The sequence below is a fragment of the Tauraco erythrolophus genome, chromosome 5 (assembly GCF_009769465.1).
Source record: "Tauraco erythrolophus isolate bTauEry1 chromosome 5, bTauEry1.pri, whole genome shotgun sequence".
NCBI classification, from domain to species: Eukaryota; Metazoa; Chordata; class Aves; order Musophagiformes; family Musophagidae; genus Tauraco; species Tauraco erythrolophus.
In genome coordinates, this window is record NC_141469.1 from 81,564,644 (window position 1) to 81,585,211 (window position 20,568).

The following is a 20,568-nucleotide window of genomic DNA, read 5'->3' on the forward strand; positions in this document are numbered from 1 at the left end:
GCCCCCGCGGCGGGGAGAGCCAGGTGGGGGGACGGACGACGTGGCCGTGGGCGCAGAGGGGCCGCGGGCGCTGTGGGAGGCGGCGAAGGCTGCTTCCTCCTCCTCCTCCTCCTCCCTTCATCGCCGTCTCTTGCTGACGGCTCGGCCTGCGTGGATGTGAAGTTATCCAGCAGGCGGACCGTGCACCCGCGTGTGCGTGCAGATGTGCGTGCAGATGTGCGTGGGGGTGCTCGGCGCAAACACGTACCGGCTCCATGATTTTTTTTTTTTTAATTTTTTTCTCGGTTTGGAAGGTGTGCGTGTGCTGCCAGCCTCGGCCGGATAAACAAACGGGAGTTTGCATTAACAACACATCGTGCCTTGCGGTGCAGACCGAGGTCTTATTTATTGGGGTAGTGACTGGTTTTAAATTGCACATGTGCATTTCCCGGTATGCGTGAAGTGTTTTCAGTGGTTTAGGGTTTTTTGTTTGTTTTTGTTTCTTTTTCCTCCCCTTTCTACACCGGCCACATAACTGGATACACTGGGATACAGTGGATTTCATCCGGTTCGGTTATAGCCCCAGTACCAATAGGGAGTGTTATGGTGGAAAGCACAAACCACAGATGCAGGCAGTATGCGTTCTTCCAGAACCCGGGAGGCTGGGAATCGAAATGGCCTTGGAATACATACACGTTTGTATTTACATGAGTGTACGCTAAAAGTAAACACACAATGTAAATATTATTCAGAAAGGCACATTATTTATATTTTTGTATTTATATTTACACTTACCTTCTTATGCTTTTCCCTCCTTACTTAATTTTTTTTTCCCCTCCAAGTGAAATTATAGATCTTCAGATGTTTTAAGAAATGTAATTACAAGCATGATAAGAATTTTTTAAAAAACGACTTGGGAATTCACCTTTATCTTCTAATATCTGGAATATTTCCTGCTTGTTTAAGTAGTCAGTCTGTTATATCACAGTAAGAGTGAGCTTTAGAAGCCTGAAACAGCTATGTTTAGCTGATGCTGATCTTTTGTAGAAAGAACAAATGACCATCCTAGTGGGAAGACTTCTTTGTGATTATGAGGTGCCTAACTTTTTTTTTTTTTTTTTTTTTAAATCTACCTTGATCCTAACACATGACCAAATGTCTTGATCTTTACTGTGGCAGAACTTCCTTTGGCTTAAGTCAATACTCATCACAAATAGTAATTATATCTATATTTACAAAACTCAAATGATTTCAGTGCACCTTAACGTGTTTTATCAGTAGTTGCTCTCTGCATTTTTCATATATGTAATGTCTCAGAAACGTTTGAGAAAAACTTAGCAGTGTGTATAGTTATTTTTATAATGCGATTAAACCAGAAATCAACTTTGTTTAACTGAGCTGAAGTCTTAAACAAAACAAAACATATGTGCTGCTTGGATGTCCATCTCACCTGGTAACAGGCATCTCATAATGTCAGTGTTTCACTGGAGACGTGAAGATTTGTTTAACTGGTTCAGGCCTTTATTAAATATTGAAATCCTTTTAAAGTCTTAAAATAGCATCTGAAGAGAGTAGTACACAGTAAACTGATTTTTAATAGGGTTATTCTTTGCTGTATCATAGGCACTTCACACTGCCTTCATGTAGGCTGTAAGGAAGTCGAGTAAGAAAGCAATTTGTGGTGATAATAATAGAGATAGGAAAAGATTACTTTGTTTTTTACCTATAGGACATGGTTTGTACCTTCTGGAGATGAGCAACTCAAATAGGCTTGCAATGTTAAATGAATAAGAAGTAATTAAAAAAAAAAAAGGTACCTTGTAAGCACCTGTGCAAGTAGCTAGAGAGCCTTGGTGTTTTAGAGAGGAAAACCAGATATTTTGATGTTGGTGAGATATAACCTGTGAAAACAACTTTTTTTAAATTATTTTTAAGGTAGAATATAATATAAAACCCTACTTGGAAAAAAAATGTTTTTAGCATATGGATGTAGGCTCTGGATTAAACTCACCTATTTGCATGCGTGGGGTTTTTATTGTGTTTGGTTGACATTTTTTTGTTTAAACCCTTTCGATTTGCTGGTGCATGACAGGAGATGTCTCCTTCTAACAGCAAATCAGGGCTGCCTGGTGAAAATCCAGGCTCGGCACCGTTACGTAACGGCGGGGTGGGTTTTGGGAGGTTATGGTTCCAGTGGCTTCATGCAGATTGCTTGGGACTGACAGCTGCCCCTTCAGGGACTTGCTGTGGGCTCTTTTTTTTTGTCTTCTCATGCTTAAAAAACTCAAATATACTGAGTAGGGGAGTGTTTCCGTAGGTGAGGACTTCATCTCGCACTCGTTTCGCTTTGCTTATCGAATTGTCTGAAATGTGCTTGGACTGGTTTGAATCAAAAAGAAAACGTGCTTTTGGGAGAAGGGGGAAAAGTCTCAGGAGCCCCCAGTGCTTGTAAGGTTTTGGTCTTTTTTCACCTCTGTTATGCAGCTTGTTCACAATTGCCTTTGACAGTTGGAATGAAATTTTTAGATCCGACACTGCCGCACGATGAGCAGTGTAAAGAAGAAATTCAAGTCTGTCTGTAATGTTAAGTTTTCAGAAGCAAATTAACTCTTGGTAAAGGTGACAAAATTGTGTTCTGTGGAATTAAAGGGAAGGAAGATCCTATATGTGAGTCCAGATGATGCGGTTACAGTTTGAGAAGTATGGTTTTGATTTACTCTTGTACTCTCCTTAAGACGGTATGTATGTTATGATGCAAATTAGACAAGTCACCTTTGCTCTCTGGGTTGTGTGATCCTGTGGAGGAGCAATGCTTTGAATGGTCTGTTGACTGCAAACAACCTGTATGTTCAGATGTTTGCGGGATCAAGGCTCAGGACAACGTACTGTCGCAGCAAATGCTGACTTGATGTACTTACAAACTGAAATTCCTTGCTTTTTTCTTAGAGGTGTGATGCAGCCTTCACCTGGCCAGAGCTGTCTTTAGGTTCTTGTTCTCCTTCAGGACTGAGAAAGTTACTCCTTATCCACACTGCTTTTGACTCCTGAGACTGGCCTTGAGTGGGACTTGGTTGTTCTTGTGAAGGTAGGAATACCTGTCCAGGAAAAACTGGACTGAGGATACTAGCTCATTCCTCGTGGGTCACATAACAGCTGTCTGATGTCAACAGCTTTTGGTCACTACTGACATTAGCAAGACTTGAACCCCACCGACCTGGAGGGAAAAGCTGTGTATCGTGTTACTTGACCTCCTCAAAATATTCAGTGTTGCATTACTGCCTTCTAGAAATACTGCTCTGAAGCAGAGTAATCCTAAATAAAAACTTTGAAAGTGAACTGGGGTGGTCGTACAAAGAAATAAAGGCAATATTTCTTGGAAATTGTGCTGTTAGTTGAGTACAAGGGTTGTTTTGATTATTCTGGGCAGGTCAGATGGTTATAGACTTTTGAGTAGTTTGATAGGGGGGCGGAGGGAGTTTGCTTGATTTTGTTGTCCGAAGGGAAGTGGAGTTTTAATGAAATCCTTCCATCTCAGCTGTTCAACGGGCTTCTGCCTTGGCATTGGCAATTTCCTTTGCTCTTGTGCGTTGTATGCGGAGGTGTACACAGTTACATCAACAATTGACAACAGCCAAAGGAACTAAATACTGATCTGGTCTCTGAATTTCAAACCATGGCATTGTTGATGGTCTTCTAATGTTCAGGCTGTCAGTTGTTTGTAATGTAATATGAATGCCACCTCGTGATCAATATGTTAGCCATCGGGTTAATTTCAGCTTCGTCAAAGGTGAAATTGCTGTCAATAATGGGAATTAGCAATGAAGTTTAGAGTTTCCATTAGTCTGGGGAGGCTTGTGTGTACTCGCCAAGGGCTCATGCTCCAGGCTGGCATCCAGCATCAGGGTATTACAGAAGCCTGTGTCTGTCTGTGAATCAAGTGCAGGTTTGCCAGCACAGGTGTATCCTGCAAGTGCTGGGCTGCCCTTCGGTGGTTTTTGAGTAATTGTGTGGTGACCTGAATGTCAGCAGTGTTGGTGAATTTGGTATGTATTTTGGTGTAAATTTGAGTGTTAGGAAACGTATGCCAAGGACTAGTGTTACTTGGATAGTTACAGTTGTCTAATGACAGTAGATTAAGTGGTTACGTGCCCCTCTTCTGAGGATGCTGAAGATTCAGTATCTGCCTGGTCCTCATGAAGGAAAAGAAGGAGTTGCTTTGTAGCTGTTCCTGTTGGCATAGGAAAGCTGACTCTTATTTTTTCCTTGTGATTAATTTATCCTTGTAGTACTTTGGAATGTACTCGTTCACTCTGGGGAAGCCTGCATCTGGGTTTAAGGAGTGTTACTAACTAGAGAATCCACCTTCAGCTGCGTCAGAAAGGTGGCACTGGTACAGCTGGGATTTATCTGCTCTCCTCCATCCACTCTCACCTTCGTGCAAAGGGGTGGGTGTTCCCACCTCAGCTTTGGTAGCTCTGTAATCACAGATCCCCGGGTACTTTCATGAAGCAAGCCATGGGGGATGCAGCTGAGAGCAGAAAACAGAGTGTGCTCGCATAGGCTTCGTGGTCACTTCGGAAAGAAAATGAGGTTGGCATGTTGTTTTCATATATGTAACCACGTGGTTCTTATCTCCTGGTCAAAACTAAGCTAATACTTGTAAGACCAGTGGATTCTGCCAGCTGGATGCTGCCTGGGTGTTGCAGTCTTTGTGTGTTTCTTGCACTACACAAACCTGTATGTGTCTGTGACGGGTGTGTAACGCTTGTAGGGGATCGTGAACGTTGTAATGAGAAACTGAAACAAAACCAGAGTGCAGTGCTTGACAGTTACGCTTGTGTAATAAAGCTGGTGATTTATTTTGATTTGTGAACTTGCTGAGCCTCTTAGTCATTAAGGAAGCAAGTCTGTTGCTGTACAGGCGTAGGGAAAAAATTGTGCTCACGCTGAAGGGCGCCTTTCTGATGTGGTTACTGCCGCGCTGCAGAGGTGGGAGGCTTTTCTCAAGCTCTGTATAACGAAAGTGGCTTGCTGAGCCACTATTTGTGGCTTTAAAAACTCTTGTGTGCTTCTGAATTCCGTGTTGGCTAAAGCTGTCTTCTGTAACATGCTGGTTTGGGCTGAGCCTAGCAAGAGAGCTGGTGCTTTTGATACCACTGGTGGTGGTGAGAAGCTTGAAAGAGGAGTTCTTGCTGGATGTTGTCAGCATTTAACTTAATTGGAAAATATGAGCCAGTTGAGGTCACTTTCCATAGGGGGATGTTGTAGAGACCAGTTGTTTCCTCTCTGCTATCTGTTCCCAGTTTGAATGTATCCGCTTCCATTGCGTGCATCCCACTTAGAGTTGATAGGTGTTGCATGGTTATGCTTTCCTTGCAGGTCGTGACATGAAGAGCAAATGCAAAATATATTTACCTTGGATTACATAACATGATATTTTAAATTATTATTTGTATTTCCTTGACTTCCAGAACACTCACGTTCCTTCTCATCTGGTATTTCTAAAGGGATTTTCTATCAAAAGTAATTTTGGGTCATGGCAATAAATAAGTACCTGTAGCTTGGATACTCCAAACTCATATTTACTGTTTTTTTTACTTTTTTCTGTTTTACCGAGTGGCTCCTACTTACAGTACAAAAGCAGGACTATAATTTTAAATTTGGCACTCCATTTAAATATGAATATTAATTAGTACAAATCTTCCCGGTAATGTTGAAGCAGCATGTTGTGGGGGATAGTTCCCTCTTTATAGCTTTACAGAATGTGGAGAAAAGTACTTCCTTAAGAGTATTTTAAGATACAAAGATACTGCTTAACACTTTTCTCAAGTGTGCCATAAAAGAAGCCGCAAGTTTCTGAAGTAAAAGCCACTTCAAATCATCTTCATGAAAAGGTGCCTTCTTATATTCTTTTGTGTGTGGTTTCACAAGTCAAATGCAAGTTAAAATTGCATAATGTTTCTTCAGTTGAACACTTAAATAATTTCCTGCTCTGATAATCAGTCATTTACCTTGACTTTCCCCCATAAAAGATCATTTTATGGCTACTCAATCAATAACGGTGGAAAGTATCATCCCAGTTCTGAAAAATATTACAGCGTGCATGCAGCCAGGTTCATGTGGGCGCGTGGCTCGCTGAGCGATCTGCCACTCGCGTTGTGTCTTATTGCTGGAGGTTGCACCCCAGGTATGTTCTTGTTGTTTTTCTTTAATTCTTGAACGGAGGAAGAGGCAGAAGATCGTGTGTGGAGAAACAGGGAGACAGTAAGTGCTATGATGGTAAATTTTACTTTTGAAGATAAAAATCTGAGCTACTAACTCCTGCCCTACTTACTCCTCCACCAGAAAGCTGCTACTGTTGAAATAAGACCTCCAGAGTTAGTACCTCCTTGACAGTCATTTACGGGCATTTTAAACTGACATCTATTTTTATAAGTGGGGTTAGGCATGTTAACGATATGGCAACGCTGCTGTATGAGGAGAACGTAACTGTCTTATTTAAGATTGAATTATGATGCCAACGCAATCTCCAACTAATTTCCAACTAATACCACTTATGTTTGGAGCTGGAGAGGGGAAGGAGCAGAGTGGAAAGGCATGAGAGGTCAAAAATGGTCTTTTTAGTTAATTCCTGGGTGTCTGGGAGTTGCATGTGCTTAAGGCACGGATGGCTTTTTTCCTTTTAGGGTATGTTTCATGACGTTTTGAAAACATTTAGTTTGAGGATTATCAAACTGAAATGCCTTTCTACTTAGAAATAAAGCTGTACTGAACATCTGTTCCATCTTCCTTTTGTTTTCAACGAGTTGTTTTTTGTTGTTTGGGTTTTTTTTTTTTTTTTAGTACTTTAGCCCTCTTGTGTTTCAATATGCCTTTTCTTTTCCTGTTTATTCCTTCCCTGCATTTCTGCAAACTTTTCTCTCCTTATTGCTGTCATGTTGAGCAGCCTAAGTGCTGCCTGGTAGCTGTGATTTGGGTTCATGTACCTGATGCAAGAGGTTCACTGAACATTGAGTCTTTCCTTTGGTACATCTATAGGTGCCTGGGGGAAGCACATGAGAATAGGGGAAGGATATTCTGCTTCTTCCTCAGACTCCTGTTGTGATTCCGCAGCCAGCTGCTGACTCCATAGCTTTCTTTTCAGTGACTAGCTCCACTGTCAGTGTGCTGCTCAAGCTCTACCCAACTTGTCACAGAAGGATGTCTCTATTTTGCAGCTGAGCTGCTGCTTGCAGGTTGCTTGCCAGTCGTGTTGAAAACTCACAGGGTGACTGTTAGTTTTAACTCACATAGTTTGCAAAAAGCTCTGAGGGCTAGTGTAGGCAGTGGTGCTTTTTGGCTCACTTGAGGAGAGAGGTGGTATAAGCACTCATGCTTCCGTGTCTTTGCCATCAGACACAAGTTAATTAGCAAAGGAAGGGAAGATTTGGTGAAGCTTGTAATAATGTTTGAAAAAAGCCTGAAGTTCGCCACAGATGAGTGAACTTTAAAACCCCCACTTTAAACTCTGAGCCTAAGAGGTGCAGAATCTAATCTCTATAGATTAAACAAAATCTTTGTAGATAAAGAAGGGGAAAACTATGCTAAAAAATATGGTTGAATTAAATCTTGGCAATAGTAGTAGCTATTTTTCCATCTTTCAGATAGGCGTCTATGGCTTAATAAAATAATTCGTCTGCTGCGTTACAGGGCTTTCAAAATTGAGAAGTTATGGAATGAATTTAAGTATATATTGATGGAGACAAGTATCAGTATAAAAATGTCAGTATTCTACACCATATTATTTTCTTTTTCATCCCATCTTTTCAAGGCATGCAGCTTAGGCAGTTTATTGCATCAGATTCATGTTGGCCAAAATACTTTCCTTGAGTCGTCCTGACTTGCACGATGTAGAACTGATGGAGTGGAGCAAAAAAGTGTAACTAACCTGCTGCGGAGCAAATTCTGCTGTAACGTTGGCTCTCATACTTGCTAATTACACAAAAACGTCAAGCCTGCACAGTGTTGCCACAAGAAAGGAAGTGCACTTTGAACTTCTGATTGGAATGGTGAGAATAACATGTGTTCGTAATGGGTTACGCAGATGTGATGCTACGAACTCTTTAACGCTCACTCTGGGCGTTGTGCAATAGACTTAATTAATACAATCCAAACTACGGGCTTTTGGCCTAATTTAGCGTGTGATTAGATTTTAATTTTTAATTTAAGCTTTTGCAAGTGTCTTTGAAGGTAGATAGTAAATTTTTTTTTTTTTTCTAACTTGCTGATAGTGACAGCTCAGTAATTGTGTGGCCGGATAAGGCAAAGTTCCTGAGTCCTTCATGTTTTGAAGTCACCATCGTTTGGGAAGAAAGCCTTTGTGATCTAGATATAGTGCAAGGTGGGAAAGAGAGACTCAGCTTCTAACACGTTTTCCCTTGCTGTGCTTGATCATAAGTACATGTTTAGCTATTATTTCTCTCTTCCTTTGGATAGGGATGCTTCATTTTTATGGTTCGTTTGCTGCGGCTGTGTTTGCTACTTGTTATTGAGTCCCAGGTGGGTTCCTATGAAGATGGGTGTGTGCTGTGTATGATTAGGTGTGGTAGTCTTTCTGAAGTGTTTGGAATTACTCTGGAAGTGTTTTTCTGTCTTGAAGTGGAGAAACTGGTAAAATGAATTCTGGTTTCCTCAAATGAGTGATTTCCTCAGTAACTATGAAAAAGAAAAAAAAAAAACAAAACAGTGCAGGAGCTTGTGACTTCTTTTTGGTCTTATGGATGATTTTTGGAGGGGAAGGCACATGGCTAGAGAGGAGTATATACTCATGCATTTTCTCCAGAAATGACATGAAATTACTTGAAATAGTATGTTCCAGCTTCTGGGGAGATTTTCTCTGGGAATACGTGCTTTCCCCTAGCTTTCTCTCCATCTGTCAAGGAGTAATGCTCCAGTAGAGTGTGTTGTATCCGAAAATTCTTTCTGCATCAATATATGTGGTGTTTTTCTATTTTAACTTTTTCTTTACATTTATGAATTTGAATCCTGATGAAAAATCTGATTTGGTTCACGTGTCATACAGTTAACAAAACAATTACCAGCTTCCAGATGGGGAAGCCCGCTCTCTTGTAGGCTCCAGAGAAAAGATGTTGCGTCATCCACTTCAGACTTGAGATAGTTTTACTCAGCACACTGCTCTTCAACAATGAATTTGGGATTTTTTTTGGCTGGATTCTGCATTTATTACTGGAAAAGACGATTTTAGTAATTTAATACCATTTATTTACCATTGTTTTTTAAGTAGTTTGATATAATTGACAATTTGAATGCAGAACCATTCATACAAAATCCCTTCCTATCCCCTCAAACACAAAAAAACAACCCATGAACAGAAATCTAAAATTAAAAAAAAGAGAATTTAAATGATTTTTTAGTCTTTTTTTCCATGATGCTTGCCAAGTTTTGGTTTGATGTAGATTACAATGGTCATACTGTGTTACAGTCTTTGAAAAAGTGCAAGTGGTCATTAGCTACAATGACAGGAACAGCTGTAGTATTTTATGATAACAGCTGGGAACAATCTAGTTCTCCTCAATAACTTTCTTTTATTGTTCCTTTCATGCCATTTTTAAAATGAGAAAGTGAGATTATTGTATTTGTTCTCTATTTTACACCAGGGATTACTTCATAGGCAGTGGTGGCAATTGGGTATCAAAACACGGCGTTGCTGTTTGTGACTTGGAACGTTTCCCCCTGCAGGACCTGTTTCATAACCCGCTGAAATCTGCGGGAGTTGGAGCCTCTTCATTAACTCGGGTAAACTGTGAATCAGGTCGTCGTTCTAGGACTTAGAATTTTGGCCTTCCTTTTCAGGGGATGGTTTCTCTTTGGTTTAAACCGCTTTGTTATCGCTGGTCCTGCGCAGCTTAGGACAGGGCAGCGTTAGCTTTTGTTTTAGCGCGGAGCAAAGTGCACTTGTGCTTTGCAGCGCTCTCATTTTGCGAGTGAAAAGGGACTTGTCTGTTTGGAGGTGGCTGATTTCCCAAGAAATGGTTTGCTGTTCTGTTGCCGTGGCTTCCGAAGTGTAGTCTAAAATGTTTTCCGTGTATATATGGTTATTTTTCATAAAAACAAGCAGGAGCCTTTCTCACGTATGGATTTTTTTTCTGTGTTCTTCTACAAATGAGTTTCCTTCGGTGACAAACACATCTGGGTTACCTTAAATAAAATCTGTTTAACTTATTATTCTGGTGTAATAGATTAAGTCTTGGTATTAAAATCACACTGGTAGTACTGAAGACGTGCGTCCCACATCTGCGTAGGAGCATCTTTTTCTCTCCCGAGAGACGTGCCGCTGCGTGCCACGCGAGCGCTGGGGTCTGCGGTTCCTCCTGGGGGGCCGGATGGCGTAATGTGGTACAGTGGGCGTACGGCTGGGGAGGTGGGGAAGAGGAAGTGGAGAGCACAGCGGGCAGGGATATTGTGTGTTCGCCGCAGGGAAGCGTTACGTGGGGAATTCTGTCTGGTTCAGAAATCAAAAGCAGAGAGCTGTTTCAGGAGTGCTTTGCCTAAGGAGTTCTGTTGGCTCAGGAGGTGTCCGTGCAGCAGCGGGGCGGGAGGCTGTGCGCTGGCTACCAGGGAGCTTGGCGCTGTCAACAAGCAGAGAACTGGCAAAGGCAGTTGGTGAGATTTTTAGTTACTCACATCCTCTGTGTGTATAACCCTAAGTTTGGCCGAGATTATCAGTGAATGATCTTTCTGCATCTTTTTTTAAAAAAACCTTCCTGCGACAAAGTGCTTACAGTTTCTGTTAACTGTAACAACTTTTGAGTTGTTTGTCTTTATGTTATCGGTAATAAGGAGGGGAGAAGGACTTTAAGATGCTATCTTCTGAGCTTACTGAGATGAGGTTGCTTTTGGTAGAGGGAGGAAAGACTGAACTAGGTTGGATTAGATCATCTCTAAGGTCCCTTCCAGCCTATGCCATTCTATGATTCATGCTAATCTCTAACTCAAAAAAAAAAAAGTATTTGTACTGCAAAAGGGGATGAACCTGCATTCATTTCAGTTGAGATTGGTTTTAACTTCTGGTCTGTTGGCTACCTTAGCAGGTATGGGTGTGGTTTTTTTTTTTTCATCGTTTAACCTTCTGCTTGCCACTTTGCTGGAGGAATAATGTATCCTTGATTTTTATGAATGATATATCAAAGTCCCTTTCTCAGTCACAGTTAAAAAATATGAGCTCTGACAGCTTAACAGAAGCACAGAATGGTTGAGGTTGGAAGGGACCTCTGGAGGTCATCTGATCCAGCCCCAGCTCTCAGCCTTTCCTCATAGGGGAGATGCCTTGGTCCCTAAATTGTCTTAGTGGCCCTTTGCTGGACACTCTGCAGTTGCTGCATATCTCATAGTTTCTATGTGAAATCTAAATGTAAATAAAAGTTAATTTATATGTATAAAGAACTTGCTCCGTAGGGAATAGCACACTCTTATCCTTTTTAACAAGGTACTACTCTTTCCCTGGAGCTCTGAATCTCAGGTGACCCCTACCTCACATGTAAATACTGTGTGTTTACCACATAGGAGGGGGGGATATCACCGTCATTGACCAAAGTTTTAAATGTCTGTGGATCTTTGTACAGTATTGACCTCACATCTTGTATCCTGTTGTCACAGACAGACTCACTGTAGGGTGTTGTTTGTGTAACTTAAGCTAATCTTAGGAGTACCGTCAGTCAGAAGGTTACTCTGCAGGTATCTTTTTGGTTATAATCCTGTTGCTATGGTACTTCTGAATGTGTATTAGACTTCCCCTCTGCCCTGGAGTTATGGGACTTGAAGGAGACAGAGTTTTTCTAGGTCATCTTAGAGAACAGGTTGCCAACAGCCTCCTGGGCTGTGTTAAGAGGAGTGTTGCCAGCAGGTCGATGGAGGTGGGTGATCCTTCCCCTCTCGTCAGCGCTGGTGAGGCCACGCCTGGAGTGATGGGTCCAGTTCTGGGCTCCCCAGGATGAGAAAGACATGGACACTCCGAAACATGTCCAGTGCAGGGCCACAAAGGTGGCTGTGGGACTGGAGCATCTGTCATATGAGGAGAGGCTGAGAGAGCTGGGGCCTGGGTAAGACAAGGCTCAGGGAGATCTCATCAATGTGTATAAATACTTGGTGGGAGAAAATATGAAGAAGGGGGAATCGGGCTTTTCTCAGTAGTGCCCGGTGACAGGACAAGAGGTAATGGGCACAAATTGACAACTCTCACAGTAAGTGAATTTTCTTGTTTTCAGATACTGGCAGAAGTTGGCCAGGGAGGTTCCGGAGTCTCCGTCTTTGGAGGTGTTCAAAAGCCATCTGGACGCGGTCCTGGAAAGCTGGCTCTAGGTCGCCCTGCTTGAGCAGGGTGTCGGACTAGATGACCTCCAGAGGTCTCTTCCAGTTTCAACCATTCTGTGATCATCTTTTCCTGAACTCTTAAATGGATAATTAAAGCACTGGTTATCAATTCACAGGCCTCTTGACCAAACATGAAATACAGAAATCTGCCTTGAAAAATGAAAGGTTATGTCTGCTAATGAGATGTTTTACAGGAAGGATGCTTTGTGTGATTATGAGGATCCACCATAAAAATTCTTAATTTTGAAATAGCAGCAAGATACATTGCATTGGGAAATTGTACGTTTATTTGACTCATCCATTTATAGATGATATGTTACTGACAGAACATTTGCTTAGATCACTCTTTACAAGTTTCAATCTCCTGTTCACGTATAGCTCCAGAGTTTGGTGTACCTTGAAACAGGGACAGTCTGTCCCCTGTACTTTGCTTTGGGCAATGGTAATAAAAATGAAAAAAAAAAAAGAGCTTTTATATGAATTTTTTATAGTTATTACTAATGCTTCTGAGATGACCAACAGAAATGTCCATTTTGTAGTTACTGGAAGGAAGTCATTATCTTTTACTAGTCCTTGGTTCATCTTATTTTTCCATAGTGGCATGACCATTAAAACTGAGGGTGATGGCAATCAGTTAAAAAGCTTTGGAATTTGTAGTACGGATAAATGGCTTTTGTCTTTCAGCTCTAATACTCTCTGGCGTGTTGTTTTTCTTTGCTGCTTTCTGATGCTTTTTTATTTCCCTCTGAAGATGCACATTGCCCTGTAAAGTTGGCTAGGAAACACCTGAATATTGCATGTGTGAAAGCAAAATCAAACCTGTGATAAGGGAATCTCTTGGTGTGAGCAACAGGGAATGGAAATAAGCTTGGGAAGAGTCTGAGTGGAACAAAAGTATGCTGACTGCTTCAGAAAAGTTAGTAGGGCTACCACACTAGAAGTTTTGAGCAAGTTCTCAAGTGGGATCACCTTCATGGATAGTTAATCTGGCTAACAGATTAATTTTCTTTTTTGTAGTGAAAATACAATTGCCAGGGTTGCTCAGTTGACTAGATACGTTTGAGGAAAATGATAGACAGAGGCTGTGATTTGAAGTGTGAACTGCCTTGATGCTCATATAGATCATACTTTATAATAAAAACCTGGGGTAACCTGCATCCCTCTGAAAGAAGTTTAAATTTAGGTGGTGGATGCTCCATCCCTGGAGACGTTCAAGGCCCGGTTGGATGAGGCCCTGAGCAACCTGATCTAGTTGGAGATATCCCTGTTCCTTGCAGGGGGGTTGGACTAGATGACCTTTGAAGGTCCCTCCCAGCCCTAACCATTCTATGATTCTATGATTCTAAATGCATTTTCTGTCATTGTGACATACTGAACAGCAACGGGGAAAAGAACTTGATAGTGCAGCTAATAAATCTTTGCTACTTGTGATTAGAAAAGTGTATGTCAAATGGTCCCTTGTTCTGGAGAACTTCTGGTTGCAAAAAGGCAAGTGGGGTGTTGAAGAGTTGCCTTAAAGGTACTCAAAAGAAAGAAAAAGGCGGATTGAACTGAGATACCATGAACTGGAAGGATGTTCCTGGGAACTAAATGCACCAAAGGAGCTGAAGAAGCTTGGAGTAGGTGGGAATGAAGAGCAACTGAGAAAGCCCAGCAACCTGCCGGTGCTGTTAATAGCCTATGTTCACTTACCTGAAGCATGAATGGGTATTTCAGGAATACCCCTTCCAGCTGTGCTGCAGAGTGCTTCTTCCTGAGCAGCTCTGACGGTTACGCCGTCATCTCCTGCTCCGGTCCAGGCCATGCAAAGGGAAGGCTTTATAGCACAGTGGGCACCTGTCATAGTCAGAAATAAGTCACCAGAGAAAACGTTTTCAATGGGTTATATTAATGAAAAACTTCTTGAGAGTGACTATGGAGGAAAAGTTGTCATGTACCTGTTAACGTATGTCTTTATGAGGGAAGGTATATGATGCTGAGATTTGTTGTTGAGAATCTTCTGTATCCTGATGCTCCGATATATCGGGCAAGATTAAAAGCTGACTTCAGTTTGTGACATGTTTTATGTGAACCTGTGATGCAAGCTACTTCTAATAAGTAATTTTATCAGCAAATATGAACAAATTACCATAGTTTCATAAGGCATCTAAAATTTTTGCCTGAAGTCTTAATATAACAAAACTGGCAAAACTAAATCCTGTTTCTGTTGTGATTCCCAGAAAATAAAGGACTGTGGGAGGGCAGTGGATTCTTTCCGTGCCTTGATGCAAGGCCAGAATTTCAGCTGCCTCCCTAAAGGTTTAGCAGGAATATTTTTGGCTTGAAAAATGCAGGTTTTATCTTTGTTCAAAGATAACTGGTGGCAGTAATAATGTTTTTTTCTGATGTGCAGAGCAGCCGAGTGGTCTTGAAGAGTCGGTGAGATCATATGGCGTGTCTAGCCAGAGAATGCTACAAAATCCTTTCACAACTGTGTATTAACTACAGAGTGAATTACCTTTGAGTTTATGTAAATCCAGTATTATGGATTATTTTGGTGAAAACCATTCCTTTCAAAGTGTTCCCCTTCCCACCTGAGCATCAGTCTTTCAGAAAAGCTACCTTTTTTAAAAAAAAAGCATGATGGTGCATATCTAAACAATAGTCTACAAACATGGGAATAATAGATGGCAACCATTTCATTGCTGGAGTCCTTGCTGAAGGCATTTTTTGAGGTTTGTGTCTGGGGTTTTTGTTTGTTTTGTTGTTGTTTGTTTTTTTTTACCTCCTGGACATACAAAATTGTATTTGTTGATGAGCATTCGCCAAGCTTTGTCAGATTTATCTGATGTAAGGTGAGTCTTAAAGTTTTGGTGTAGTAGGGACCTTGAGAGGAGCAGGCTGGGCTAGCTCTGAAACTTTTTCCATGCTGTAGAAGCCTGAGGAGAATAACAGGCTGAATTTAATCCTGGTGCAGTACACAACAGCAGTGAGAAAAGATGCTGCTCGGAGCTAAGGACAAACACAAGTGGAGTTTGAATCACCTTTCCTTTTCTTCATCAGCATCTATATGAAGATTATCTTTATGCTTTCCATCTGCTTTACTGCCATACTGATAATGATGCAAATATTTTTTTACAAACCTAGGAGGCCCTGCTTTTGCATTTTTCAGTTAAAGAAGAAAATGGCTTTTGTACAGGCTCACCCTGGAACACTGTACTTGGGAATTGTGCTATTTAGTGTAAACGTTACAGCTGAGTAATTCAAAGGAGAAATCTCCCCCTTTGGTATTAACTTTCTCTATCAAGGAGTGCTGAGTGTGATAAATGAACCAAAGAGGATAGTAATTTGTTTATTCATGTTTGCATATCTGCTACGCTGTAGAAGCCTCCATCGAGGGGCTGGTTTCTCTTGAAAGAAACCACCAGAAGAAAACAGGTCCATATAGCTGGTATGTTTGTATGTGGCAGGACTGTAACATCCTACAAACCTCTTGCTGATACCAACACGTGCTTCCAACCTTTACTTCAGAATGGGAAATAGAAAAAGTTTGGATGTTTGCTACTGAGTGGTGAATGTTGGATGTGCTGCTAGTTTGTTTCTGATAGAGCAGCATCCCCAGTCTGCGCATGTGTACCTGTTTTTGGTTCACTGGTGTTGCACCAGAAGAGGCGATATTTGAACCAGAGCCAGTGTATAAGGGAAAGGTAAGTGTTAAAAGTTTTCTACTTGAACCTCCACCCCCCCAATTCCATTTTCAGCCTTTAACTTCCTGTTTAGGTGGGGAAACAACTGTGTGTAGTTGTGTGCCCAGGTAGGTCTTGCAGAGGCAGTACTGTTAATATTTTGTGCTGTGTACTGGCTAGATTCTGATGTTTTAGTAAACTTTTTGCCTTTTTTCACCTCAGAAAAATCTTAGGTCCCAGGCTGCTAAATCTTACTGAAAATGAATGAATTTGTTGCCGAGTGAACCCAAATGAGTGCCTTTCAATTCTTTTTTTTAAAAAAAACCCTAACACCAAAACAAAAACCAAACCCGAAAAAACACGCGCACAGAAGAATCAACACCTTAGAAAAATGTATGCATCTGTACATGACTATTTTTTTTTCTTAATATGCAAACTTGGACTCCTCACGGAAAAAGACGTTTTCTTGCTTTGGTGACCTAGCTGCCATAAAACCTGTGTTAATATGGCCTGTCTAATGTCATGCCCTTCTTCTATACCAAGAAAGTCGTGATGACTGGAATGCATGTCGTCAACTTCTGTAATCGGGGTACTTGAAATATTTACAATGCTGTGATGACTGTAAAACTTCTTATAGATACGCACATACTGTAGCTGCCTTCTGTATTTTTGCCTTTCAAGTTTACAGCCTGGTTTGTCTCCTATTCTTGTTTTTCGTTTTTTAACCTGAGATGTTTGGCAGAAACAAATAAAATACAAACTTCTTTATCTCCCCTCTGAGGTTTGCTTATAAAAAATATCCTAGTGAAATGAGCAGGAGGAAGGAGCGATTGTGCAAAATTTGAAGCGTTTCACAGGCCAAACCCAAACTCTCAAGTGTCTACAGAAGCTGCCAAATTCTGTATCAGGGATTGTCTGTCAAGAGACTCAAACCTTTTTATGGATCCAGCAAATGGAATCAAGCAGCAGGGGGATAAATCCTGGAAAGGCCTCTGTGCTTGAAAGGCCACCTCAAATGGCTGAGACCAACCTACGAATAACCATCCGCCTGTGTTATCTCAGTAGGTACGAGACGCGGAGGAGTTTCAGTGCAAGGCTTGGCAGTCCAATGCGTTTCTCTTCTGTTGCGTGCAAGAGCTGGGGACAGTTGGTGCCATCCTTGGTTGAAAAAGCCAGTGCTTTGTAGAGGCAACTTCTCCTTCATGTTTCAGACCCTGATAGTCAATCCAAAGGGAAATAATAAGGTAGCCCAAAACTATTGCAGCTCTAATATTTCCTGCCTGACTGGCAAAGTTCACCGAAAGCCTAAACCCTGACTACGGACTCATTTAATTGAATCTTGTATTTTAAAATGGGCGTATCTTGGGTTGAGTCCAGGGTGTGAAACTGGAGAGGATTTGGTGGCACTAATAGATGATGCTGTCCTGTAACTGGATTGCCAGGCATCTGTTGCCTGCTCAGGAGGAGTCAGTGTCAAAGAACGTGCCCACCCAGCGACAAGCAAAGAAACTTCTCTCTTGGATTGCTCCTTGCTTGGAGTCTTGGAGAATCTTTTATGCTGGAGCCTAGAGGTCCAAAATTTTTTTTTTTTGTAAGTGGTTCTGCTTCTCGGGCGCAAGGGAAATACCCACAGTGAGAGGGTATGGATTTTGCTTTATTGCTAGGCTGAAGTTGTGGAATCAAGTCATAGAATCATAGAATGATTAGGGTTGGAAGGGACCTTAAAGATTATCTAGTTCCAACCCCCCTGCCATGGGCAGAGAAATCCTGCACTACACCAGGTTGCCCAAAGCCTCATCTAACCTGGCCTTGAACACTTCCAGGGATGGGGCAGCCACAGCTTCTCTGGGCAAAAGTCCTTCTTTTTCCCTTGGGGTGAAGGATGGTCCTAGATCTTATGCTCTGTGCACCTGGGTAAGACATGCTTATCTCTGACCTTTCCTTTTTTCATGCAGTCTATTGTCTGTCTAAAATCTAGATGGTTTGATGTAACTCCTACCAAAGCAAAGCTCTTTTTGCTTGCCTCTTTCTGTGGAAAGGCAAAAAGTTCAGACCTCCCATTACAGATGCTGATTGTTGTTTAATTCGGTTCAGGTTCTCCGGCAAGAAGGATGATGAAAGAACAAGAAGTGAAGAGTAAACAAATATCGATAGAAACAAATCATGCCCATGTATGTGGCCGTGTAGCTTTTGTCTTCCTTCAGAGCTGAGGGCTTCTCCGTTCATGCCTGGCTGACTCACCTGGCCTGCACTGCCGGGCTGGGCGGTCTGTCTTCCCTAACAGGTTTTAAGTTTGCTTTTTTCACCTTTGTCTGAGAATTTTTTGGTTTGCAGGCTTTTTTTGGGAGTCCAGTCCCCTCCCGCAAAGGTCATCTCCTGTATGTTTATGTACATTAACTACTTCAAGGGTTTCTTAAAGAATAGTGGAAACAAGCCCACTACTCCTCCCAGGAGCAAAGTGCAGTGAGGTCGGTCATATTCCTTTTGTGTCCTTTTCTGTTCTGTTCACTCCTGTGCCTTGTAAAACAGCCAGGAAGATTTGTCGTAAATCCCTTATCTTCTGCTCAAGAGGAAATTAATCCAATATAGACTTGTATTTTTCTTACAATAAATTTACCAGAAATTGTTTGTTTGGGTTTTTTTTTTTTAAACCCTTAAAGTGTAAAACCAAATAAACACCCCAAAAACTCATCACGTGCTACAAACATATCTTGGGCATAACTTCACTCAGACACGTAGTTCGTTCCCCATGAAGTTAATGGTTATTGGCTCATGGGATGTGTAACTAAGGATCACTTTGCCTCTCTAGCCTTTGGTTATTTTGACTTTTGTTTAAAAAAAATCCTATATTATAAATTTAAATGACTGTTATGAGCGTCTTTCTTCACATTGGTCTGTGGACTATTATTCACGTTTTCAGGTGTTTTATGGGAGGGGAGTTGCATCATGACATTAGCAAAAGTGCTGCAGGGAGGGATAATGTACAGGAGGAGGGAAGAGTGGAAAGCAGGGGCAATACAATATTTTGTTCTCTACCAACAAATTTTCTTTTCTGATGGTTTTCACTTGAGCCCAGGCCAAGAAGCGGCTATGTTACTGGTTTGTGGGTTTTTTTTGTTCTTCTTGTTACTGTTGTGTGTTAGCATCCTCCTCCTGTTCTCAGTGGGAGTTACTGAAAGGAGAAATGGTTCAGGTGGCCCCAGTGGGAGTTAACACGTGCTGGGATCCACAGCAAATTTTCTCTCTGAAAATGCGTTGTGGGTTACTCAAGTTTGTTGCATGACAACACACATGAAAGTAAATGACAATCAAAATGGTATTTTGCCGTGCAGGTACTCTTGGTAACACACAAGCTGTTTTTGTGTTGTGGTTTTGGTGTGTTTTTTTTTTTTCATTCTTTGAGACAGAGAAGAACTTAACTTGCCTCTCTGTATCCACAGCTGCTCTGGGACCTCCCCGCGGTCTTGCAGGAAGCCAGCAGCAGAGTCAGGAATGGCATCTTAGTCTCTTGGTTTGGAAGCTGGTGCCCCAGTCTGTTATATCAATATTGCTCCAAAATAGTGCTACCTGTATGATGAAAGTGTTTGGTCTGGTAGATGAGGCTGTGTCCTCCTTGTGCTGCTTTGCCTCTTGTTTAAATCAGAACATGTCTATTCTGTGCCTTCCTCCTCCTCGCCCCCACCTCCTCCAGGTACATGATCCTTCTCTCCACAACTGGGATTCCAGAACCAAAGCAAGGATTAATCTTTAAATCAGAATATGAATGATTATGGTGAATCCTGGGCTTTAAATACAGTCAGTTGTCCTTGTGTTTTCAGTAGCAGATCTCTCCTCTCTCTCCTCCAGAGTGGTCACAGCTTCTCCTTTCACCTCTCATTTTTTAACTGGAATACTTGCTACATTTTAATAACTTCATTTGAACTGTTGTGGATGGAAAGGAGTTGAGCTGCTCACAGCACGATATTTAAAGGTTTACAGTGTATATTAAGAGTCTGTTGCTTTCACAGCACCTTTTGGTTTTGATTCCTCTCTCCGATCAAACTTTATCAAAATCCAGAATCTCTCTGGCATTGGGAAGTAAATGTGAGAGGCCAAAATGTCTTATTCAGACAACGGCTCAGGTGTACAGTCACTTAACTTTCCAAAGGTTTTGTTGTGTCTTAAAACAGTGTGTGTGTGTGTTACTCTGGTATATCCTCAGACCTTGAGGATGTTCTTGGGCACTCAGCCAAATACAGATTATCACGACCGTTGAAAACTGGTTGGATCCCGGTATAGTTTGCAGTTCTTTATTTTTATATAGCAATGACTAATTTAAGACAAATACCCTCTGAAAAGCCTCTTAAAATTTTGGAAAGAAAAGGCCTTGTTTTCTCTAATACATACTTTCCTGGGGCAAATGAAATCTGTATCTCCTGTGCTGATTTTTCTCCACCAAGAAAACCTATGTGAAATTCGTAGAAGAGCTGTGTATAGAGAATATATTGCTCTCAGCTTCTCAGAGGGAGAAAGCATTGTTACAAATTGAAAGCCTAATAAATTCACAGCATCAGGG

General features: G+C 41.5%; 1 protein-coding gene across 3 annotated transcripts in view; it reads left to right on the forward strand.

Annotated features, from left to right (window-relative positions):
- PPP3CA (protein phosphatase 3 catalytic subunit alpha) overlaps positions 1–20,568 on the forward strand; it is a 201,431-nt gene that overhangs the window by 715 nt on the left and 180,148 nt on the right. The window lies entirely within an intron of this gene.